The sequence below is a fragment of the Nycticebus coucang genome, chromosome 20 (assembly GCF_027406575.1).
Source record: "Nycticebus coucang isolate mNycCou1 chromosome 20, mNycCou1.pri, whole genome shotgun sequence".
NCBI lineage: Eukaryota > Metazoa > Chordata > Mammalia > Primates > Lorisidae > Nycticebus > Nycticebus coucang.
Window position 1 is genome coordinate 20093393 of NC_069799.1, and position 26415 is coordinate 20119807.

Consider the following 26415-nt stretch of genomic DNA (forward strand, 5'->3'; position numbering starts at 1 on the left):
TTCAATAAGTCCTTTTGGTACAGGACCAGAAGGGGGAGAAGGTTGAAGAGCAAGAAAGGGATGAAAGAAAGGAGGAACGAGTGAAAAGAAAAAAAAAATAGAAAGAAGAGGTGGAGGGTAAAAGGAATATTGTTAAAGAGAAGAGAGGCACAGAAAGAGGGAGACAGAGCAATATAGTTGTACAGTATTTTACTTTGACACAAACTTAAAAAAAAACCACCTTCTGCTGGTGCCCAGTTGGGTGGTTCCCTTGAGGTCAGCTGCTCTTTGCTAACCTGATCAGACACAGTACCCCACCTCCACCAAGTAGAGAGGAAAGACAAAAATGCTATAAATCAAACCAAAACAAGCAAACAGAAAACTTTATGGGATAAAATTGGGTGAAAAACAATTAATAGCGGTAGAAACACTAGCAAAAATGAAGTTCTAGATATTGAAAAAGGCAGCAATGAGAAATTATAATTGAACCAGAAAAATTGAGAAAGAAAAAAGATCTGTACGGAAAAGGTTGAAATTAAAAAACAAAACAACATCAACAACATCAAAATAAACAAAAACAAGAACAAAAAAAAAATCACAACCAAAAACAAAGCAGTATGTATATGTTGTTGTCTATTGTCTGTGGTCTTCTGGGATATGAGATGTTAATCACAGTTCTGATATGACTGGAGGCTACTGATTTCTCAAACCCCAGCAGGTGGACACCCTAAATCTCTCTTCTGCCCACTTAAAAGGCACTTTGAGCTTGTAAACTTCTTGAGCAGAAGTTTTCCCAGGAAAGTGCTTGTCACTGGAATCACTGCTGAAGTGGATAACCACTTACCCAGTGTGCCAAAAACGGTCTCACTCTGCCTCTGATGGTTAGGGCTGCAAGGCAGCTCAGACCCTACCCTTAGGCTACTCGGTCACTGGGTTACCAGTTCCCACCAGATTCGAGCTCTGCGACCCTGAGGGCGGAGCTTCCTGAGGCAGATCACTCACAATGGCTCCCTGTGGCCCACAGCCAAACACTATTAGCTCTGTCTGGCTCAGCGGCTCAGACTGGGGCTCTAGACAATGGCCAAAGTTCTCCACACTCCCAGTCAGACTCTCCCCAAGGCAGTTCAACTGAGTGCCAAGTCCAAAGACACCAAAACAGTTCACAGGTAAGCCTTTCCGGTTTGCAGTCTGGCTGCTACTGAACTTACAGTTGTGGGCGGGTTTAGACCAATTAAACACACGCGACCACTTGCCGGTTTTCCACTGTTTTAGTCCTCCTCTTGGGGTCCAGAAGTCTCTCACTGACTCCCTGTATCCTCACAGGGGTGATGCTAGGCAGATCCCACCAGCCAGAGATGCCTGAAGTCCTATCTCCCCAGACTCACTGTGCCCAGATTCAGTGAAGCTGTTACTCGCCTGCCATCTTGCTCCAAGAGCACCCCTTGATATTTTTTTGAAAGAAAACCTTCACCATGCACCCAAATAGGAACTTGTAATATAGTGTCTATCTAGGTACTTAAGTGGCAGCAGGATGACCAAGGGAAGCCAGGGTATCTCAAGTGTGGCCTCAGACTATATTCTAATGTAAATTAGGATATTGGGACAACATTTACCATCCAGGGATTTGAGCCCAGGAAAGAATTTAACCCCAACAGCCGCAATTTGGCCTTAGTCCCCAGTCTTCCACCCATCCAGCCCCCGAGGGCCCTGAGTATTCCCCAACCCTCCAAGCCACCAGCAGTAACCCAGAAGGAAAAGTCTCATGAGCTAGGACCTTATAGTCCATCCCCAAAACGCCTTCTAAAAATGTTAGATGCTGTGTTTCGATTCATGAACAGTACTGACCAAGATCACTAAAGACTACTGGCTATGTCTCAACCCCCATATTATGTAGGAATTGCAATAAACGCTTCTATAGGAATCAGCATTCACTACCCTGATATAATTGTTAACATCTCCATAAAGCTAACTAGGCTCTGTAGCTGGGAACAAGAGCCTAAAGAATCCAAACTTACTTGGGGAGACTTGCAAGGAACTGGGCCTTGTTTTCAATCAGCATTGTTTAACTTACAGAATTCCCCTTATTGGGACTCCTGCCACTCTACCCTACTTCTTTCTGGACTAGGAGATGGGGACCTCTGGAAGGCCCCAGATAGAGCTTTGTTTGCTTGCTCTTCCGGAATAACTCCGTGCATAAACCCCAGATTTCTGACTAAAACCTCAGACCTATGTGTTCTAGTCCATATTATTCCTCAAGTCTATTATTACTCGGGGGCAGGGGAATGTGAACACCTGGGCATCTCTTCCAAGAGCATGCTTATAAGAACCAAATGGGTCCCCGTGCTTAACTCGGCATTAGTGGAGATAACTATAGCTGGATCCGCACCATAAGGACTACAGCTCTAGTGAAAGGAACAGAGAACTTTAAAATCCTAACGCACCAGATAAATAGAGATTTAAAGGAAGTAGAAAGCTCCATAACCCGATGAGAAACATGTTTAGACTGACTCACTAGCTGAGGTGGTCTTACAAAATCGGAGAGGACTGAATTTTCTATACTTGAAGCAAGGAGGCCTGGGCATAGCCCTGGGAGAAACTTGTTGCTTTTACACTAATAATTCAAGAATAATAAGAAACAGCATGTCACTAGTAAGAAAAAGGTTTCAGGAGAGAGAGGAGGCATGGGACAAAAAAGGTTGCAGGAGAGAAAGGAAGCATGGGACCAACAGAGAAATTGGTATGAAAAGATGGTCACCTTGGCAGACTACACTCGTCTCTGCATTAGCAGGACCCCTTTTCCTGCTCCTACTAGGACTAACAACAGGACCTTTTATCATCAGATGCTCTCACCTCCTACATTAGGAATAGAATACAGGCTGTAAGACTCATGCTTTTGCAAACCCACTGCGGACATATCTGTCAGGAGGAGGAGGAGGAAGAAACAAGGATTTAATTTCCTCCAACAGAAAAGGAGGGAATGAGATGGAATAAAATCCTGTCATTCTCACCCCCCTCTTTCCCTTCCCTATTTCCTGCTTCACCTCCTTCTTCCCCTTAATTCTTGCTAAACCACCAGCTTGATAGATCAGCAAAACACAATCAATAGAGGGGGGAGGGAGAGGGCATACAATAATTTAGGGAAGTTACTAATGCTTAACAATAGTTTAAGAGTAGGTAAAATAGGTAACAAAAGATTAATAGTAAATGACAAACAGTAGAAAGCATTAGACAGTAGGTGTGATTTTAAGATAACTATAAGTGTGTAAGAAATTGTAATAAACTGTTTACTGTTTAATGAAATGTTAAAAGAGACAGAAAGAAAAAAGGGAAGTGGAGGTCGTGGAGCCAAGAAGTCTGGGCTGTAGAAGCAGACCCCCACTTCTCCTATTTACTCTCTGCAATCTCACCATACTGAGGGGCCCAAGAAGCTCAACCAGACCTGACAGTTAGAAAGATATTGTTAGAAGAATGACTAAGACCAACGTGACTGAATGTCTATCTGTGATTATTTTTACTGTACATCCTGTAAACATTTAAGCAATACCTGCTTTAGCAATTTTCTGATCATGCAAGCTCACCCAATATTGCATCAGCCTGCCTTATATAAACTGACCCATACTCGTGGTCTGTGCTATTCCCCACACTGAGGGGACAGCCAGCCGATCGGTCTTTTTAATAAAGACTTCCTAATGGCACTATATTGATTGGCTTTGGGTCTTGATATCTCAAATCCATCCTATAACAATGGTTTTTTATTGTGTAATTTATTCGCCTCGCCTTGCCCCGCCCTGCCTTGCCTCGCCTTCTCCCAAGTCTCACTTTGCTGTCCAGGCTACAAGTTCACAGCAACCTCAAACTCCTGGGTTCAAGTTATCTTCCTGCTTCAGCCACTCAAGTAGCTGGGACTAAAAGTGCCCTCCACAAAACCCAATTGATTTTTTTTTTCTTTTTTAGAAATTGGCGTTCTCACTCTTGCTCAGGCTGGTCTTGAACCAAACTTAAGTGATAGAGTTGCCTTGACTCAGCCTCCCAGAGATCTGGGCTTATATAGACATGAGCTTCCCCACCCAGCCCCCAGTGTTGTTTTGTTTTGTTTTGGAGTTAGTTTCATTTTGTAGCTGTCTGCAGAGTGCCTTGGTGTCACAGCTCTCAGCAACCTCAAACTCTTGGGCTGAAGTGATCCCCTTGCTTCAGCCTCCCAGGTAGCTGGGATTATAGGCACCCACCACTACACCCCACTATTTTTAGATATGAGTTAAACCTCTGGCTTAGGCTGGTCTGGAACCTGTGAGCTCAGGCAATGCACCTGGCCTAAACTACACTACAAACCCGATTCCATGATTTGTTTATTGTCCGGACATTTAATAGTAATGTTCATTACTTACTTTCTTTTTTTTTTTTTCCTTTTTAGAAAAGGAAAAAACGTCCTGCTAATTTTTCTATTATTAATAGTGACCGGATCTTACTCTTGTTCAGGCTGATCTTGAACTCCCTAGCTTAGGCAATCCACATGCCTCAGCCTCCTAGAGTGCTAGGATTACAGTGTGAGACACTGTGCTCAGCCCCAATATTTTTTTATTGACATGTTTTCATTTGAGACACAAACCAGATTTATTTACACAGCTTGTAGAAACATTAATATTTATCAATGTTTTCTTCTATTATTTGTAATTTTTAATTTTTTTACCATATACATTTCTTCTTTATTTTTCCTTTATCTTACTCTATCATATACAAAATAAATCCATTTTAGCCAGGAATAGTGTGGCTCATGCTTATAATCCTCCCAAAACTCTGGAAGGCATGTGGATTGTTGTTATCAACAAAAATGCCTATTAATTTTTAGTTTCTTATTTAGGAAAAATAAAGACATGCTTTGGTTTCTTATTTAGGAAAAATAAATACATGCTTAAAAATAAGTGTTAGGGCCAGGCACAGTGTCTCAAATCTGTCATCGTAGTTCTCTGTGAGGCTGACACTTGTCGATTGCTTCAGGTCAGGAATTAGAGATCAGCCTAAGAGTAAGACCCCATCTCTATTAAAAATAGAAAAATTAGGGAGTAAGATTGCCGACTGGAGGCAGCCTCCAACAGAAGCTCCTGTCCAGAGGGAAGGAAAACATCCAAAATGTACCCGCTTAAGCTGAAGACTGGGAGCCAAGCCAAGAGGGAAGTGTGATAACTGCAGGTCACTTCTGTTGAGGCAAGCTGCGACTCCAAGAAAGCAAACTTCAGGTTTTCTACAGCTGAGCAGTGAACTGAGGATCTCTTGTCTCACTCCACGGGTGAGAGCTGGAGGAAATGGAAACTACTTCCCCAGAGGGACCCTGCTGTGACTCTGAGCACTCTCTTGCCAGGCAGAAAAATTGAACTAACATTTTCCCTGCCATTCTGAACTTCCAGTTCACCCTTCCCCTCTCACCTGATAAACCAGAAGCCCAACCCCTGCAGAGACTGGGAGGAGGTTCAAGAGCAATGTCCCCGAAACAGTCTACCACACCAAGCACCCCACCCACAGCCTGGCCAGAGACTTCTAGAGCCGAGGAATTCGCACCCTGCCCCCAGTGCCCTCCCTGCCTCCGAGACATGTGGGGCCAGTGATTGCTAGAGCCGTGTGTCCTGCCCCTGCCCCTGGCACCCTCCCTTACTTTGTGCTGAGCCCCTGTCCAGCCATAGACTGCTAGAGCCACACGTTAGTGCCCTGCACCCAGCAAGCTCCCTGCCTCCATGCTGCACAGGGCAAGAGACTGCTAGAGCCGGTGTCCCGTGCCCTGTACCTGGTACCCTCCCTGCCTCTGCACAGCTCCCTGCCCAGTCAGAGACTTCTAGAGCCACCACCCCATTTGGCCAGACTCATGAGTCAAGCACTCTCCTTGGCGAAGCCACTGAGCACCAGACAATGCCAGAATTGTGTGCAGCATCCCCCATCCTGCTGCTGGATCTGTGTGCCACATGCTCCCGGAGCTGCTCGTATAGCCAGAACTGCCTAGCTCAGCAGTGGTAGGGGAACTGTGCAGGATCACTTTCCACAAAGATCCGCCAACACTAGAGTGATCCAGCAGGGTCTAATCTTGGAGAGACACCTCCTCAACTCTGAGAACTGCCAGAAGAAACCAGAACTAACTCTATGGGGATACCTGTGTGGCAGAGCAGCAGGGGCAAAGGCACAGTGGCTGAGGGGGAAAAGCATTTGCTGACTTAGTACCCTCAGGATTAGACTGAATCCAATTGGAATATATGTCAGTGGCTATTGAGCACTTGAGGCAGGTAGGCCTCAACGACCCCAGCTGGCAGGTAGCAGAGGGCAGTGGCCGGGCGTGAGGGCACTGACCTTCCTTTGACTGACTGACTGTATTAATCCCTGGAACATCTGCTTATTGGAGGGAGCAGGACTGCAGCCCTCACCAGTGACTGGGCATGGAAAAGGAGCAAAGTGGAGAAAGAGACTCAGCCCCCTGGTCCAATTCTGCTACCGGGTGGGCCTTTCTGACTCCATAGAGCACCAGATCAAGCCAAATCTGAGCAGCCAGTAGACTTCTGACATCTAGTTGCTGGAGACCTCTTGAACTCTCCCACTGGAGAATTTGTACTGACTGTGTCAATTGGTTTGGAACCTCTAACCTGGGTCAATCACCCTAGGACCCTCGCGTATGGTACCGTGGTTGTACAGTAATGTAAAGGGTTGATTTTCCTCTTCCAGTTGTTGTCCATGAGGGTTGGGTGTGTGTCTTAGTTGCTTGTATTTCTCCACAGCTAAGACTTCACTAGAGTCACTGATCCACCAGGATCAGACAAGAACCAGCTGAATAAAAGACAGAGCCACCTAACCACACCACACCAAGCAGGTTTCCTCAGCCTCAGACTGTAATACTGTATAGGTCCTTTGCAAAGCTAAAGGGGGAAAAGCTGCAGTCATCAGTCCCAGATCCTTAACAAAGGGCTGGTTAACCACAACTCCAGGAACCCCAATCCAATTTCACCTTACCTGAAGGCCCAGCCAACAGTGAAAAACAATCATGCGGTGGAATCAGTGGGAAACCTCTGGCAACATGAATAATCAAAGTAGATCAACACCCCCAAGGAACAATAAAATAGACACAGAAAGAGATCCCCTTCATAGACCAATGGCTGAGATGTCAGAAATCGAGTTCAGAATTTGGATAGAAAATAAAATCAATCGAATGGAGGAAAAGATGGAATTAGAATTCAAAAGATGTCTCATGAAGTCAACGAATTCAAAGACAAAATGACCAAAGATTTTGACACATTGAAGCAAGAATTTGCAGGTCTCAAAAACCTGAAAAATACAGTAGAATCCCTCAGTAAAAGAATGGATCAGGCAGAAGAAAGGATCTCTGACATTGAAGACAAAGATATTGAATGCTCCCAAGTGCTCAAAGTGGAAAAAAAGTGGAGAACAAAAACAAATCATTCTCTCAGAGAGCTCTGGGATAATTCGAAGAAATCTAATATTCACCTTATAGGAATACCTGAAGGTGATAAGGTTGCTGTAAAGAAAACAGATGCTTTACTTCATGAAATAATCAAAGAAAATTTTTCAGACATGCCAAGAGATTCTGAAATTCAGATAGCAATTTCAGAACACTGGCATGACTCAACCCAAATAAAATTCTCATACACGTATTATAATTAACTTTGCCGAAGTTAATATGGAAAAATTCTACAAGCTGTAAAACATAAGAAAACCATAAACTACAAGGGTAAGAACATTAGAATGACTGCAGATCTCTCTGCTGAAACATTTCAAGCTAGAAGAGGATGGTCAACGACCTTCAATCTCTTAAACAAAATAATTTTCAACCCAGGATGCTGTATCCAGCTAAAATGAGTTTCATCTATAATGGAAAAATTAAATACTTTAATGTCATTCACATGTTGAACCAATTTGCCATAACTAAACCAGCTCTTTAGGATATTCTCAGACCTATCCTTCATAATGAACAACACAATCCTCCACCACCAAAGTAAACTCGATCAGAAACTTTTGATCAAATTTCGACTTCCATAGTTGCAAAAGGATTAAAAACATTCACTGGACTTTCGAAAAACTCAATACGCAAAACTCCATATGGCTTATCATTACTCTCAATTAATGTGAATGGCTTAAATTATCCTCTAAAGAGATACAGGTTGGCTGACTGGATACAAAAACTCAGGCCAATATTGAATGGAGTTAAATAGGAATCATTTCCACTCAGATCAGGAACCAGACAAGGCTGCCCATTGTCTCCATTGCTTTTTAACATTGTAATGGAAGTCTTAGCCACTGCAATTAGGGAAGAAAAGGAGATCAAGGGTATCCATATAGGGTCAAAAGAGATCAATCATTCACTCTTTGCAGATGATATGATTGTATATCTGGAAAACTCTAGGGACTCTACTACAAAACTCTTAGAAGTAATCAAGGAACACAGCAGCGTCTCAGGTTACAAAATCAACATTCATAAATCAGTAGCCTTTATATATACCAAAAATAGTCAAGTTAAAAAAACAGTTAAGGACTCTATCCCATTCACAGTAGTGCCAAAGAAGATGAAATATTTGGGAATTTATCTAACAAAGGACGTGAAAGTTCTCTATAAAGACAACTATGAAACTCTAAGAAAAGAAATAGCTGAAAATATTAACAAATGAAAAAACATACCATGCTCATGGCTGGGAATAATCAACATTGTTAAAATGTCCATACTACCCAAAGCAATATACAATTTTAATGAAATCCCTATTAAAGCTCCACTGTTATAATTTAAAGACGTTGAAAAAAACAATACTTCGTTTTATATGGAATCAGAAAAAACCTCGAATAGCCAAGACATTACTCAGAAATAAAAACAAAGCAGGAGGAATTACGCTACCAGACCTCAGACTATACTACAAATCCATAGTGATCAAAACAGCATGGTATTGGCACAAAAACAGAGAAGTAGATGTCTGGAACAGAATAGAGAACCAAGAGATGAACCCAGCTACTTACTGTTATTTAATCTTTGACAAGCCAATTAAAAACATTCAGTGGGGAAAAGATTCCCTATTTAACAAATGGTGCTGAGTGAACTGGCTGGCAACCTATAGAAGACTGAAACAGGACCCACGCCTTTCACCATTAACTAAGATAGACTCTCACTGGATCAAAGATTTAAACTTAAGACATGAAACTATAAAGATACTTGAGGAGAGTGCAGGGAAAACCCTTGAAGAAATAGGTCTGGGCGAGTATTTTATGAGGAGGAGTCCCCAGGCAATTGAAGCAGCTTCAAAAATATACTACTAGGACTTGATCAAACTAAAAAGCTCCTGCACAGCCAAGAACACAGTAAGTAAAGCAAGCAGACAGCCCTCAGAATGGGAAAAGATATTTGCAGGTTATGTCTCTGACAAAGGTTTAATAACCAGAATCCACAGAGAACTCAAATGCATTAGCAAGTATAGAACAAGGGATCCCATCGCAGGCTGGGCAAGGGATTTGAAGAGAAACTTCTCTGAAGAAGACAGGTGTGCGGCCTACAGACATATGAAAAAATGCTCATCATCTTTAATCATCAGAGAAATGCAAATCAAAACTACTTTGAGATATCTCTAACTCCAGTAAGATTAGCCCATATCACAAAATTACAAGACCAGAGATGTTAGCGTGGATGTGGAGAAAGAGGAAAACTTCTATACTGCTGGTGGGAATGCAAATTAATACATTCCTTTTGGAAAGAGATATGGAGAACACTTAGAGATCTAAAAATAGATCTGCCATTCAATCCTGTAATCCCTCTACTGTACATATACTCAGAAGACCAAAAATCACATCATAACAAAGATATTTGTACCAGAATGTTTATTGCAGCTCAATTCATAATTGCTAAGTTATGGAAGAAGCCCAAGTGCCCATTGATCCACGAATGGATTAATAAATTGTGGTATATGTACACCATGGAATATTATGCAGCCTTAAAGAAAGATGGAGACTTTACCTCTTTCATGTTTACATGGATGGAGCTGGAACATATTCTTCTTAGTAAAATATCTCAAGAATGGAAGAAAAAGTACCCAATGTACTCAGCCCTACTATGAAACTAATTTAGGGTTTTCACATGAAAGCTATAACTCAGTTACAACCTAAGAATAGGGGGAAGGGGGAAAGGGGGAGGGGGGGAGGGGGGTAGAAGGAAGGGGATTGGTCGGATTACATTACCAGTGGTGCATCTTACAAGCTTACATGTGAAACTTGGTAAACGGTCTGTGAAGCTAGTGAAGGATGCCCCATGAATATATCAATGTACACAGCTAGTATTTAAGAAAAAAAAAAAAAAAGAAAAAAGAAAAATTAAATAAAACTCAGGCCAGACATCTGCTGCATTCAAGAATCTCACCTTACCTTAAAAGATAAACATAGACTCGGGGTGAAGTGATGATCATCTATAATTCAGGCAAATGGAAATCAGAAAAAAAAGCAGATGTTGCAATTTTATTTGCAAATACAATAGGCTTTAAACTAATTAAAGTAAGGAAAAATAATGATGGTCACTTCTTATTTGTTAAGGGCAACACTCAACATGATGACATTTCAATTATCAAAATTTATGCACCCAACCAGAATGCACCTCAATTTATAAGAGAAACTCTAACAGGCATGAGTAACTTGATTTCCCCCTGCACCATAATTGTCAGAGAATTTAACACTCCTTTGGCCGTGTTGGATAGATCCTCCAAAAAGAAGCTAAGCAAAGAAATTTTAGACTTTAACTTAACCATTCAACATTTGCATCTAACAGACATCTACAGTACATTTCATCCTAACAAAACTGAATACACATTCTTCTTATCAGCCCATGGATTATCCTCCAAAATTTATCACATCTTATATAACAGGGCTAATCTCAGCAAATTTAAAAGAATAAAAATCATTCCTTGTATTTTCTCGAACCATCATGGAATAAAAGGTTAACTCAGTAACAACAGCAATCTGCACATGCATACAAAAAACATCGAAACTAAATAACCTCATGCTGAATGATAGCTGGGTCCTAGATCAGATTAAGAAGGAAATTACCAAATTTTTGCAACAAAACAATAATGAAGACACAAACTATCAGAACTTCTGGGATAGCACAAAGGCAGTCCTAAGAGGAAAATTTATAGCGTTACAAGCCTTCCTCAAGAGAACAGAAAGAGAGGAAGTCAACAACTTAATGGGACATCTCAATCAACTGGAAAAGGAAGAACTTTCCAACCCTAAACCCAGCAGAAGAAAAGAAATAACTAAAATTAGAGCAGAACTAAATGAAATTGAAAACAAAAGAATCATACAACAGGTCACCCAATCAAAGAGTTGGTTTTTTGAAAAGGTCAATAAAATACATAAACCTTTGGCTAACCTAACCAGAAGTAGAAGAGTAAAATCCCTAATTTCATCAGAGATGATAGAAGCCAAATAACAACAGACTCCTCAGAAATTCAACAAATCCTTAATAAATAACATGAAACCCTACTCTCAGAAGTATGAAAATCTGCAGGAAATAGATCAATACTTGGAAACATGCCACCCTCCTAGACTTAGCCAGAAAGAAGTGGATACGTTGAACAAGCCTATAACAACTTCTGAAATAGCATCAAATATAAGAAATCTCCCCAAAAAGAAAAGCCCAGGACCAGATGGCTTCACATCAGAATTCTACCAAACCTTTAAAGAGGAACTAGTACCTATATTACTTAATCTTTTCCAAAACATACAAAAAGAAGGAATACTTCCCAACTCATTCTATGAAGCAAATATCACCCTGATTCCAAAACCAGGAAAAGATCCAACAAGAAAAGAAAATTATAGACCAATACCTCTAATGAATATTGATGCAAAAATATTCAGTAAGATTCTAGCAAAGAGAATCCAACAATACATCGAACAAATTATACATCACGACCATGTGATTTCATCTCAGGGTCCCAAGGATGGTGCAATATACGTAAATCCATAAATATAATACATCACATAAATTAAAAAACAAAGACCATATAAATGATTCTCTCAATTGATGCAGAAAAAGCTTTTGATAATATCCAGCATTCTTTCTTGATCAGAACACTTAAGAAAATAGGTATAGAAGGAACATTTCTTAAACTGATAGAGGCCATCTATAGCAAACCCTCAGCCAATATCGTATTGAATGAAGTTAAATTGAAATCATTTCCACTCAGATCAGGAACCAGGCAAAGATGTCCACTGTCTCCACTGCTTTTTAACATTGCAATGGAAGTCTTAGCCACTGCAATCAGGCAAGAGAAGGCAATCCAGTGGGTCCAAATAGGACCAGAGGAGATCAAATTGTCCCTCTTGGCAGACGATATGATTATTTATGAAGACAATCCCAGGAAATCAACTACAAAACTCCTAGAAGTGATCAAGGAATATGGTACATCTCAGGATACAAAATTAATACTCACAAATCTGTAGACTTTATATATACCAACAATAGTCAAGGGGAAAAAACAATCAAAGACTCTATTCCCTTTACAATAGCACCAAAGAAGATGAAATATCTGGGAGTGTATCTAACTAAGGATGTGAAAGATCTCTACAAAGATGACTATGAAACTCTGAGAAAAGAAATAACTGAAGATGTTAACAAATGGAAATATATACCATGCTCATGGCTGGGAAGAATCAACATTGTTAAAATATCTATGCTACCTAAAGCAATCTACACATTTAATGCAATCCCTAGTAAGGCACCTCTGTCATACTTTAAAGACCTGGAATAACTGTACTTTGTTTTATATGGAAACAGAAAAAAAACTCAAATAGCCAAGGCATTACTCAGAAATAAAAAGCAAATCGGGAGGAATCATGCATCCAGACCTCAGATTATACTCTAAATCGATAGTGATCAAAACAGCAAGGTACTGGCACAAAAATAGAGAGGTAGATGTATAGAACAGATTTGAAGACCAAGAGGTGAACCCAGACACTTATTGTTATTTGATTTTTGATAAGTCTATTAAAAATATAAATTGGGTGAAAGATTCCCTATTCAATAAATGGTGCTGGGTGAATTGGCTGGCAACCTGTAAAAGACTGAAACTGAACCCACATCTTTTTCCTCTAACAAAAATTGACTCTCACTTGTTAAAGGACTTAAACTTAAAATGTGAAGCTATAAAAATTCTTAGAGAAATTGTAGGGGAAATGCTTTAAAAAATTAGCCTGAGAGAATACTTTATGACAAGGACCCCCCCAGGCAATTGAACCAACATCAAAAATACATTGCTGGGATCTGATAAAATTAAAAAGCTTCTGCATTGCCAAGAACAAGTAAAGCAATAGACAACCCTCAGAATAGGAGAGGATTTTTGCAAGTTATATTTCTGACAAAGGTCTAATAACCAGAATCCACAGAGAACTCAAACTTATTACTAAGATAAAAACAAGTGATCCCATTTCATTGTGGGCAAGAGACATGAACAGAAGCTTCTCTGAAGGAGACAGGCACATGGTCTACGGACACATGAAAAAATGATCATCATCTTTAATCATAAGAGAAATGCAAACTAAAGCTACTCTGAGATACCATCTAACTCCAGTAAGAGTAGCCCACATCACAAAATCCCAAAACTACAGATGTTGGCGTGGATTTGGAGAAAAGGGAACACTTCTACATGATGGTGGGAATGGAAGCTAGTACATTCCTTTTGGAAGGAAGTTTGGAGAACACTCAGGGATTTAAATGTAGACCTGCCGTTTGATCCTGCAATTCCTCTTCTAGGTGTATATCCAAAGGACCAAAAATCATTTAACAATAACGATATTTGCACCAAATTGTTCATTGCAGCTCAATTCATAATAGTCAAGTCATAGAAGAAGCCCAAGTGCCCATCAACCCATAAATGGATTAATAAACTGTGGTATATATATACCATAGAATACCATGCAGCATTTAAAAAAAGGAGACTTTACCACTTTTATGTTTACATGGATGGAGTTCTAAAATATTTTTCTCAGTAAAGTCTCAGGAATGGAAAAAATATATATCCAATGCACTAAGTACTTCTGTGAAACCAATTTATAATCACTCACACTTGCATATGAAAAATGAAATGCAACTTTAGGCTAGGATGAAGGAGGGAAGGGGAGGAGGAAGGGGAGGGGGAAGGGGTGGGAGAAGGGAAGGGAGGGGGGTGGGTTGTTAAATGGAGGGATAGTAGGGGGACCACACCTATGGAGCACATTGCAAGTACAAGTTTGATCTATCAGGTGTAGAACACAAATGTCTTAATGCTGTAATTGGGTAAATGAGGTGAAAGGTATGTTGACTAGTAAGATGTAAGCACTCCAATTTGTACAAATAATCAACACATTGACTTCCATATCAGCATAAATGTATTTATGATCTATGTACAAATGACTTAATAAAAAAAAAAGAAATAAGCCCTTTGGAAAACTGGCCACATACCCATCAATAATATTTCCTGATCTGTGGGAAACATGTAATGAAGTTAATGAAGGTCACTTGTTGATGGGTCCAGGAATCAAAATATGCTTGGGACCCCAAGAGAAGAGGAATTTACCCAATGCATACAGGTATCTAATGGCACAGATGAAACCTGAGCTTGTGAAAGGCTTTCAGTTAAGTCCAGCCTGAGATTCCTTATAAAAGGTTCCAGCAAAGCCAATTATAAAGGAAAGAAGAGCTTAGATGGCTAATAACTAATTATTCTTTCTGCACTTTATGCGAATAATCAGTATACTGAAGGTACAGTTTTGGCAACAAAGTTACTTCTGCTATAATTGGACTTTAGTAAAGAAAGAAATTGGAGAGAAAAATGGTTTAAAGAGAAAAGAGGCTGTCACCCACCTATATTAAATCTCAGCTTTGTCTGTACTGTCAACTCATAAAACAAGACATAACTGTTTTAGTAAACTAATCTGTTAAATGGCACTAAGAAACTGGCCAAAGAATATATAATTATATACAGTAGTTATTTTTACTCTGAAGCCTTAAGACTCGCCACACTGGAAAAATTTCTGCAGTAATAAATGTTATCTACTGTGTCTATATAGACACCTCAGGAAAAATTAAAACCTGAAATGGGAATTTCCCAGTAAATGGTGCAACTGTAACACTGTATCTACTGTGCCTAATCTGTATACTCTGCTGAGTCTGCTGCCAGCAGAAGCCAAGTGACCCACTTGCCTGGACTTAAAAGATGCTTTTATTCAGTATAAGTCTGGCTCTGGGAAGCCAGAGTCTGTTTACTTTCCAGTGAGAGAAACCAGACATGGAAACTGCAATCCAGTACACATGGATTAGGTTGCCACCAGGGGTTCAAATCACCCACAGTTTTTGGACAACTGCTGGCTCGTGACCTCCAGAAATTCCCGGCTGAGGAATTAGAATTTGTGCTGCTCCCCCAGCTGCTCGGGAGGCTGAGGCAGGATAATCGTGGAAGCCCAAAAGCTAGAGGTTGCTGTGAGTCCTGTGACATCATGGCACTCTACTGAAGGTGGTAAAGTGAGACTCTGTCTCTACAAAAAAAAGAAAAAGAAGAAGAATTTGTGCTGCTCCAATATGTCGATGACCTTTCTTTAGGGCACCTTACCCAGGAGAGCTGCGCCTGAGACATGGACTGTCTTTTATGACATCTAGAGAACACCCTGAACCCAGCCATGCTCTTAGCAGTCAGTGGAAGAGAGACTGAACATGACTGTATGGAAGTTGTAAATAATGTGTATTCTAGGGCAGACAGACCTGACTTGCGTGACCAGCCTTGAACATTTGCAAACGGGGACTTGTATGTAGACTGAAGCAGCTACACAACAGCCCAAGGTGAGTGGCGAGCCGGGTATACAGTGGTTACCTTAACAGAAACTGTAGAGGCTAAGCCCCTACCTACCCAAGAAACATTGGCTCAAAAGGCTGAGTTAATTGCCTTGACTTGAACCTTAGACCCAAGTCAACAGAAAAATGTGAATGCTTTTCTGACTCTCCATGTACGTGGGGCATTGTAAAAGGAGAAAGAACTATTAAATTCCAAAGAAAAGGACATTAAGTATTAGCAAGAGATACTTCACTTGCTAGAGGCACTATGGAAACTCCAGAAGGTAGAAGTGATGCACTATCTTGAACATCAAGGAGACACTTCACCATCACTAAAGGGAAAAATAGGATTGGTACTGAGGCAAAAAGCTCTACATCCAAACCATACCAGATGTTGTGAGTGGCTCCCCTCATCCTGTGGTTTCTGGAGCACTCTCCTATCTACTTCCCGGGAAGAAAAGGAACAGTTGGCAGCAGAGATGAGCCAGGAAATGGAGAGAGAATGAATAAAGATGCCAGATGGACGAGTAGCAGTCCCCCAGGTTCTAGGAGCCACCATGGTGACAGGAGTATTTGATGAAGTTGCTGGGCCAGTACCTCTACATCTCCCACCTGGCAGCCCTGGCCAAAACTGTCTACAGTGTGTCACCTGCAACCAGTTCAAGGCACACTGACAGTACCCCCAGGAATCTAGTCACATGGAGCAAAAACCTTTGAGGACTTCCAGTCTTTTGTGTCTGTACATCCTTTCCCTCTGGAGGATTCAGGGGACCAAGTCCAGGTCTAGAATCAGAAACTTGTCCACCTGAAACCAAGGTAGAAAGGACTTCACAACATTATCCTGAGCACACACAAGGCAGTGAAGGTAAAAGGAAATCCTCACCTGGAGTCATCACAGCTGGCTGAGTAGGACTTCACTGCCCCTTGGAAAGTAAAGGTAACTTTTAAAACAGTCTACATGCCCTGTTCCAGCCACATACCGGGGGGTGGCTGGCCAACACACAGCTGAAGCCTGAGGAAGCTCCTCAAAAGACTTGTCTTAGGGGCGGCACTTGTGGCTCAGTCCATAAGGCGCCAGCCCCATTTACCGAGGGTGGCGGGTTCAAACCCAGCCCCAGCCAAACTGCAAAAAAAAAAAAATAGCCAGGCATTATGGTGGGCGCCTGTAGTCCCAGCTGCTCGGGAGGCTGAGGGAAGAGAATTGCTTAAGCCCAGGAGTTGGTGGTTGCTGTGAGCCGTGTGATGCCATGGCACTCTACCCAGGGCCATAAAGTGAAACTCTGTCTCTACAAAAAAAAAAAAAAAAAAAAAAAGACTTGTCTTAATTGGACTTTGGACTTTGGGAAAAGGGAGGGGGAATTTCACATGGAAAACTAAAAACTCCTATGTATATTAGCCCACCACCATGGTAATATTAAGGGCTGAGAAGAGAACCCAAGAAGAGTCACAGTCCCTAAAACCTCAGTGCTAAAAAGTAATTGATATCGGCACCTAGAGAAACAAGCTGATATTGAGACCCCTAAATTGAAATATATTGGAGTCTCAAAGGGGGGAATGAGAGAGGATAGCCAAGAAGGGTGAGGTCTAGGAGAACAGGTCTTCTCAAGGAGACCACAAGGATACAGCTGCAGGGTACTCTCCATGGTGACTCAGCTCTTGGGCATTTGTAAACTTAACTTCTGGAACTTGCAAATTTCCAAATTATGTGAAATCCTGTAGTTCTGTATGGGCTGGAATAGCATAGCATCTCCCATTTAATTCAAACTGGCCAATGAGAAAGGTACATGTAGGGTGGAACTTTATGACTGTCAATAAAAAGGGAAAGACTAAGCCAGTCAGGGAACATGGCCATTTGGAATTCTTCTATGCCATAACCTGGCTAGTAAATAAAGCCCTTCCTCTAATAAACGTGGTGTTTGGGTTCTCTTTCTCTCTGTCGGGCCTTGTCTTCCTGAAACAATGGCATCACAGCTCACAACATGTTCAAACTCCTAGGCTTGAGCACTCCTCTTGCCTCAGCTTCACAAGTAGCTGAGATTACAAGTGTCTGTCAAAATGCCCAGCTAGCTTTTTCTAGTAGAGATGAGGTCTTGCACTTGTTCTGGCTGGTCTCAAACTACTGAACTCAAGCCATCCACCCATTTCAGCCTCTCAAAGTGCTAAAATTTTAGGTGAGAGTCACCATGCCCAACTAATTTTTCTATTTTTAGTAGAGAAAGGGTTTCACTCTTATTCAGGCTGGTCTTGTCTGCCTGAGCTAAAGGAATCCTACATTGGCCTCACAGACTATTAGGTGTCCCGAGCCAGGTTCAAACATGCCACCCTTGTTGTCTGAGGCTGGTGCTGTAACCACTGTGCTATGGGCACCGAGCCATCACAGACTATTAGTATTACAGGTATGTGCAACCACACTCGGCCTAAAGAGAATTCAAAAGAAAATATCACAGGCATTCTCAAAAACACACAAATATCTTTATGACCTTAAAAGCAAAGGAAGAGGCTCAGCATCTGTAGCTCAAGTGGCTAAGGCACCAGCCACATACACCAGAGCTGGCGAGTTCAGATCCAGCCCAGGCCTGTGAAACAACAATGACAACTACAACCAAAAAGTAGCCAAGCATTGAGGCGAGTGCCCGTCGTCATAGCTACTTGGGAGGCTGAGACAAGAGGATCATTTAAGCCCAGGAGTTGGAGGTTGCTGTGAGCTGTGACACCACGTCACTGTACCCAGAGCAAAAGCTTGAGGCTCTGTCTCAAAAAAAAAAAAAAAAAAACAAAGGAAGAGCAGTCAGACACTGCAGTAGTTTATAAGTTATGGGATGTTAGTTCTTACTGTTACCTGGAAGGAATATCACTGAAAAGTAAAGACATTCAAAAATACATAAAGAAGATGGCCAGGCATGGTGGCACACATTTGTAAACCTAGCACCCTGAAGGGGCCAAGGCAGGAAAATTTCTTGAGCTCAGGAGTTCAAGACCAGCCTGAGCCAGAGCAAGACCCTATCTCTACTAAAAACAATTGGAAAACAATTAGCCAGGCATTGTGGCTGTACTTCTGCCTACTTAGGAGCCTGAGTCAGAAGAATGACTTGAACCCAGAAGGCTGAGGTTGCTCTGTGCTAGGCTCATGCCATGGCACTCCAGTCTGAGGCAACAGAGTAAGATTCTGTTTCAAGGAGCAAATAAGAATAAAACTAAAATAAAAATAAGAACTGAGTTGCCAATGAAAACTACGCTTCTCCGATATCATTTCTATTGGATATAAGCTTTCCTAATCACATTGTGCTGTTTGGTTTCCACTTTCAACTTGGGACCTCTGACCAGTGTTACCTGCATCATTCAGTCCAACCTACCTGGGTGCTTGACTGTCTGTTGTGTCTTTGCTTTCCAGGGTTCTTTGCTTTTCTCCAGAGAGGTGATGAGTGATGGCTTAGAGATACCAAGACCTGTTTTATTAGAAAAAGAAACATGACTCTTGTTGGGATTCTCTAATTAACAATCTAGTATCTTGCTAAAGTAGAGAACAGAACATTTTAGGAAATCCTGAAGGAATAATCTATAAATAGAAGTTTCTTACACTAACTTTAGAACACTTAAAAAGTATTTAAACATTAAAGATTCTTAGTTCCAGGATTACACCTGCGGTGCATCTTACAAAGGTATATGTGAAACTTAGTAAATGTAGAATGTAAATGTCTTAACACAATAACTAAAAAAATGCCAGGAGGGCTATGTTAACCAGTGTGATGAAAATGTGTGAAACGGTCTGTAGAGTCAGTGTGTGGTGCCCCATGATCACATTAATATACACAACTATGATTTAATAAAACAAAAAAAAATTCTTAGTTCCACTACCCAGTACTACTGAAATAAAATTTGTTGCTAGAGAAGTGGTTCTCAACCTTCCTAATGCTGCAATGTATTTTCATTGTTAAAAAGGGGTCACGACCCACAGGTTGAGAACCGCTGTGCTAGAGGCTCGGCGCCTGTAGCTCAAGTGCTAGGGTGTGGGCCACATACAGCAAGATTGGTGGGTTCAAACACAGCCTGGGAATGCCAAACAACAATGACAACTACAACAACAAATACAGCTATGCATTGTGGTGGGTGCGTGTAAGTCCTAGCTACTTGGCAGGCTGAGGCAAGAGGATCACTTCAGCCCAAGATTCTGAGTTTGCTGTGAGCTGTGACACCAGAGCACCCTACTGAGGGCAACATAGTGAGACTCTCTCTAAAAAAAAAAGGAAAAAAAATTGACTTAAAGTTATAGGCAATAATTCTATGCCACTGTCTAAAATTACCATTAATCTTGTGAAAAACATACATCAGCTAAAGAAAGCATAAGATTAACACTAAGATAGAACATCTGTAATATTTTCTTCCTTATACTGAGAAATCTTTACGTTTTTCTTATGCCTATATACACACATAAACTCATGTAATCAAAGAAGAAACTCCATAAAGACTTTCCACAAAGAAAGAATATAAAATGCTTAGTGTAGACTAAGAATTGTGTATTTGAGTTATCCTCATCAAGAATAACCAGTTTTCTGTAGTTCTCTAACATGACATTCCGACACAAATTCTGCTGAGCAGGGTCCAGGAAGGCCCACTCATCCATAAAGAATTCTACAGACACATCTTCAAATATCAATATTTCCTGAAAAAAAAATCAAATGTATTTACCAAGAAGCCATGAGGAGATGTAATTTCACTTTCAGTTAAGTGAGAGAGTGAAGAGAGCTGTTTCTGATTTATATGAGTGAGTGGGATTATGCAATAAGATGTGTATAGGAGAGATGAATTGTCTCATGTGTTCTCCAACACTGTGGAAATAGGATGGCATAACATCCACAGAACCAGTGTAGATACTATCCATTTCTGTGTGACACAATACAAAAATAAGGTCACCAATATGAGCATGTAGATTGTTGTGGCTTATTTCCATCAAATAGTATACATTGCGTCTATTTCTCCTCTAAAAATGTCATAGTGATTTAAATTGTACCTCTAATATTTTAATGTGTACAACAATAAACTGGAGATCTTGTCCAAATGCAGATTTTGATTCAGAAGATACATGGGGAAGCTTGAATTTCTGAATTTCCAATAAGCTCAATGGTGATTCTGTCCCATGACAATATTTTGTCAAACATACACTAAATTATAGTGGCTGAATTTGTCCCAGTTAATGATTGAGGCAGTAAATATGGGTGAGAGTCTTTATCTTATAAAAAGAAAATCTGAGAAGAAAGGAGACCTTCACAAAAAATGTTTTGGTTTATGCACATCAGTTGGAAAATCCCCCCAAACTACTTGTTTATAATAGAGAGAATCTACTGAACGCTAAAATGGAACATGTGTCAAAGAAAACCATAACTGAGTGAATGAAATTAACATTAACTGTACTTGGATGAATTCGTAGCAGGTACTGATTCACAAGTGAAGAAACAATCTCACTGCTGTGATAGTACTGGCCAAAAGAAGTAAATCAGAATCTGATAAAAACTAGTTCAAAAATACTGGGCATGGTGGCTCATGCCTGTAATCCTAGCACTCAGGGAGGCCAAGGCAGGTGTATCACTTGAGCTCACAGGTTGGAGATGAGCCTGAGCCAAAGCGAGACCCCATCTCTAAAACTAGCTGGGTCTTGTGGTGGATACCTGTACTCTCAGCTTCTTGGGAGGCCGAGACAAGAATAACTTGAGCCCAGGAGTTGGAAGTTGCTGTGAGGTATGATATCACAGCATTCTACCAAGTGAAACAAAGTGAGAATCTGTCTCAAAAAAAAAAAAGAAAAGAAAGTTTTTTTGTTTTTTTTGTAGAGACAGAGTCTCACTTTATGGCCCTGGGTAGAGTGCCGTGGCCTCACACAGCTCACAGCAACCTCCAACTCCTGGGCTTAAGCGATTCTCTTGCCTCAGCCTCCCGAGTAGCTGGGACTACAGGCGCCCACCACAACGCCCAGCTATTTTTTGGTTGCATTTCAGCCAGGGCCGGGTTTGAACCGGCCACCCTCGGTATATGGGGCCAGCGCCTTACCGACTGAGCCACAGGCGCCGCCCAAAAGAAAAGAAAGTTTAAAGAAAAACAGCTTTATGCAAAGCTCAAGGTACAGATATTTATCATGTTGTGTAACCTGTAAGGAGGTCTTTAAATAGTCTTTCAACATACTAAAACGCATGTCTTTTCTAATTATTTTGTTTGTCAGAACTATGACGTACTTTAGGCCTTTAATGACATCTTCTATACAAGTGTATGTACTGCATCTTTTTTTTTTTTTTGAGACAAGTTCTCACTTTTCCTCCCTGTGTAGAGTGCTGTGGTGCCATACCTCACAACCACCACACATTCTTGGGCTCAAGCGATCTTCTTGTCTCAGTCTCCCCAGTAGCTGGGATTATAGCCACCCCCCATAACAACCGGCAATTATTTAGAGATGGGTCTCACTCTTGCTCAGGCTTGACTCAAACTCATGTTCCCAGGCAATTCACCTGCCTTGGTCTCCACAGCGCTAAGATTACAGGTGTGAGGCACCACTCCTGGCCACATGTACTTCATCTTATTCTACATAGAACTGATGGAGCTTTCACATGGAACCTAAATAGTACATATTTCCCTTCTTTGCTAAAATCCAATGCAGGCTTATCCACAATGGCAATCTTGGGTATCCACATTTTCCCATTTTAAATTGGCACAAGGAAAACTTTTGCGGCATCATAGTACATAATAGATATATGTGTATATATACATAGATATGTATATATATTTTTTTGATAGAACATAAATTTACAGTTAGAATTTTGGGGGGAACAGAAGAAGACTAGATGGAGAGAATAGAAAGAAAACTACAATATACAGGTAGGGGAGAAGTCTTCAGAGCCTCTTAAGTATTATAAGAAAAGGAGTAAAGAGTATTTGAAACAAACTCATTAGGCAAGAACATTGAAAGTAGAGAAGCAAAGGTTTGCAATTTCTAAACAGGTATCTAGCAGACCCAGGTAGATCTCAAACCCACCAGCTTTGATGTATGTAGCTAGTGCCCCACTCACTGAGCTATGGGTGCCAAGCCATGCCTTCCACTTTCTTAAGCAAACATTCTGTTTCTGGATAAAATTTATCACACAAGATTCTTTTCTTACACAATGCCATTTTCCTTTCTGTCTAATTTCTCTCATTCCCAAAAACCCACCTCCCATACAATAGGATCACAGTTCACTATGAAGTCAACCATTCACTCAGCCAAACTGATAATTAGAAGTTGTAAAAGGCAAGAGTCTTATTCTTTGACAAAGAATCAGTTTCCCCAACAATTTAAGCAACAAATGAGAGATATTTTATGAACTATAACATTGACACACAATATAACATTTTCCCACTCAGGGCTGCACAGGGAACCCCCATTCTTCAGGCTTAGGTGAGCTCAAAACTCATACTTTCATCTCTAGGCACAAACACATTGCAGGCCATACCCTCTGAACCCTAGCAAGGTCATGAACAAAGCAGCACTGAACATTTTGGTTGGCTCCACCCTGACTTGGGAGCATATACCCTAATCCCCTACCCAGACAAAAACCGCAGCAAAGACCTAATATCTTACCCAAGATGAGGGGCTGCATTCATTCATTTGCTAGAACATCCTTTCAGTTCATAAAGGTATTTTTCCATCTACCCTGTCCTGGCCAAACTATCTCTTAGGGCCAATATCTACCTCTAGACCAAGGACCCAAGCCCTCTGACTTGGGCTTTCTCCCCCCTGCCAGTAGCTCTTGTGCTCTCCAGTCTCTCTGCATGCCCCTTCATCCAACAAAATCCCATTTTATTACTAATCTGTGGACCATTGGCTCAATTCTCAAATCCCCAAAACTAAGGACTCAGTGAAGAAATCCCAATAACAAAACTACAACACAGGCATCCTTTCTGATGTCTTTCATTTTCCCCCTAATTCTCAAATGGCCACGTGGCAGCCAAAGACTAGACCTGTGTCTGAGACAGAAAGTAGAAATCCTGGAGCTTCCAGTTTCTGTCAGAATAACCAGGGGGCAAAGCTGGAGCAGGGAAGAAGGGGCCACTCACACAATCATTTCACCCTGTGAAGGGAGAGTGAACCCCACCTATTGTTACTCATCTCAATCATTCTCCAAGCACTCACATGCACACATTTCTTAACCTGGGCAACCTCGATTTCCCACTGTAACTGCCACTTAGCCAGAGGAGCAAACCAACACTCCCCTAGGCTCTGTGAAGGGAGGTCTAACTCCACCCTCAAAGTACTCTCAGTCACACCACATCCACATACTCTCATACACTTCTCAACAAACCTTGTTATGCGGTGATAAAAGATCACCAGCTAAATAATCTTCAAAATACCAATAAGGAGACTTTATTTAGACCGGAAGGCTGGCTGTCTCCACAAGCCTCAGAGAGAACTGGGGATAGCAACTCTGACCGCGGTTAATGCACAGCTTTCATAGGTTGGATGATGCAACAAGCAAGCCGCAGGACTCCACAACCAGCACGTACTCCACAACCGGCATGTATGGCACTTGTAGTTACTTGGTTAAGTAAAATAATAGCTAGATACAAAACCATTTTAGAATCAAATGGGGTCTGCATGACCTTATCCTGCCTGTGTGTGTAACATGAAATCAGCAAGATCTTATCTTGTGTGTGTTCTTCAAGGCCTCATCCCCTGTGTTCCCTGTTCAGCCTCCCTTCCCATCCCTATTTTCTGGCGAAAGGGAAAGGGTGAGCTGGGCCCTGGCCCACCAGCTCACCATCTCATTCCCTACTCCTGATCTTGGGGAACTTCAAATCTTTGATGAAACTTTTACTTTTTCATTCTCACACATGTTCTAGGAGGAGTAGGATGAGGGGTTCTACAAGTAGGATGAGGGGTTCTACAAGAGTGAATAGGAGAGTAGTTAACCAGGGGAACCAATTGAATAGGTTTTCAATCCGCTGATTAGCCTCTAGTCTCTTCTCTGTTTTGAATCCTGTTTTATTTTCCCTTTTGAGACTTCGATATATTTTAATTTGGGGTATCAATATCAGCTTGCTTCTGCAGGTGCTGATATTAATTACTTTTCAGCACTTAGATTTTGGAGACTGTGACTCCTCTTGGGTTCTCTACTCAGGCCTTAGTAGTACTGTGGTGGTGGGCTAATACACATATGAGTTTTTACTTTTCCCCATGTGATATCCCCCAACGCCTTTCCCAAAGTTCCGTTCAAAGTCCAATTAAGACAAGTCCCTTGAGGTTTCAGCCTTGCACTGAGCTACCAGCTTCCAGTGTGTCTGGAGCAGGGCATATCGGATGTCTTAAAAGTTATCTTGGGTGGTGCCTGTGGCTGGTCAGTGCCTGTGGCTCAGTGTTTAGGGCACTGGACCCATATACCGAGAGTGGTGGGTTCAAACCTGACCTAGGCAAAACTGCAACAACAACAACAAAAAAATAGCCGGGCATTGTGGTAGGGGCCTGTAGTCCCAGCTACGCGGGATGATGAAGCAAGAGAATCACCTAAGCCCAGGAGTTGGAGGTTGCTGTGAGGCCACAGCACTCTACCAAGGGCAACAAAGTGAGACTCTGTCTCTAAAAAAAAATAGCCGAGCATTGTGGAAGGAACCTGTAGTCCCAGCCACTTGGGAGGCTGAGGCAAGAGAATTGCTTGAGACCAAGAGTTTGAGGTTGCTGTGAGCTGTGATGCCATAGAACTCTACCTATAGACACAAAGTGAGACTCTGTCTCAAAAAAAAAAGAAAAGGCCAAATTTAGAGTTTTGATTTTGGAATATTTGTCAAATAGCAAAGGCTTAAAACATTTGTTCAAACACGATTATAAGCCAAAACATTCTAAAGACAATACATAGTCAACACGGATTACATGTAAATTCCTTTACAACTTTCCTTTTAGGAGCTTCATTTAAATACACAATCTACAAACATTCAAAACCCAAAACCTCCTTTCTTTTTTTTTCTTTTCTTTTTTTTTTTTTTGCCCTGCCTTTCATTGTCTTAAATAACCGTTCTGTTTCAGGACAAAATTTACCACACAACATCCTTCTTACATAATGCTATTTTCCTTTCTGCCTTAATTTTTCTTACTCTGAAAAAATAAAACAAACCACTTTTCACAAAACAGAATCACAGTTTACTATGAAGTTAATTATTCAGTTGGCTAAACTGATATATAGAAGGCTTATTTTTTTTTTTTTGAGAAAGAATTTCACGTCACCCTCAGTAGAGTGCCATGGTGTCACAGTTCACAGCAACCTCAAACTCCTGTGTTTAAGCGATTCTCTTGCCTCAGCCTCCCAAGTAGCTGGGAATACAGACACCCACCACAACACCCCACAATTTTTTGTAATAATTGTCATTTTTGTTTGAGCCAGATTCGAACCCATCAGACCCAGTATATGTGGCTAACCCCCTAAACCACTGAATTAAAGGCACTGAGCCTAATTACTAGCTTTAAAAGGTAATAATCTTTTTTTTTTTTTTTTTGGCAAAGATTCAGTTTCTTAAACAATCTAAACAGCCAAAGTATTACATTTTACTAATGAGAGATACTTTATGGAATATAAAACTGATAGCATTTGTTTTGTTTTGTTTTGTTT

General features: G+C 41.1%; 1 long non-coding RNA gene across 1 annotated transcript in view; it reads right to left on the reverse strand.

The window, feature by feature from the left end:
* Positions 1-2523: 2523 nt before the first annotated feature.
* The window catches only part of LOC128572797 (uncharacterized), a 34498-nt gene continuing 10606 nt past the window's right edge, over positions 2524-26415 (reverse strand). The window contains exons 2-3 of the long non-coding RNA XR_008376252.1: positions 19153-19245; positions 2524-2590 (exon numbers count right to left, since the gene is read on the reverse strand). This is a non-coding gene — a long non-coding RNA (uncharacterized LOC128572797). The remainder of the gene's footprint in view (positions 2591-19152; positions 19246-26415) is intronic.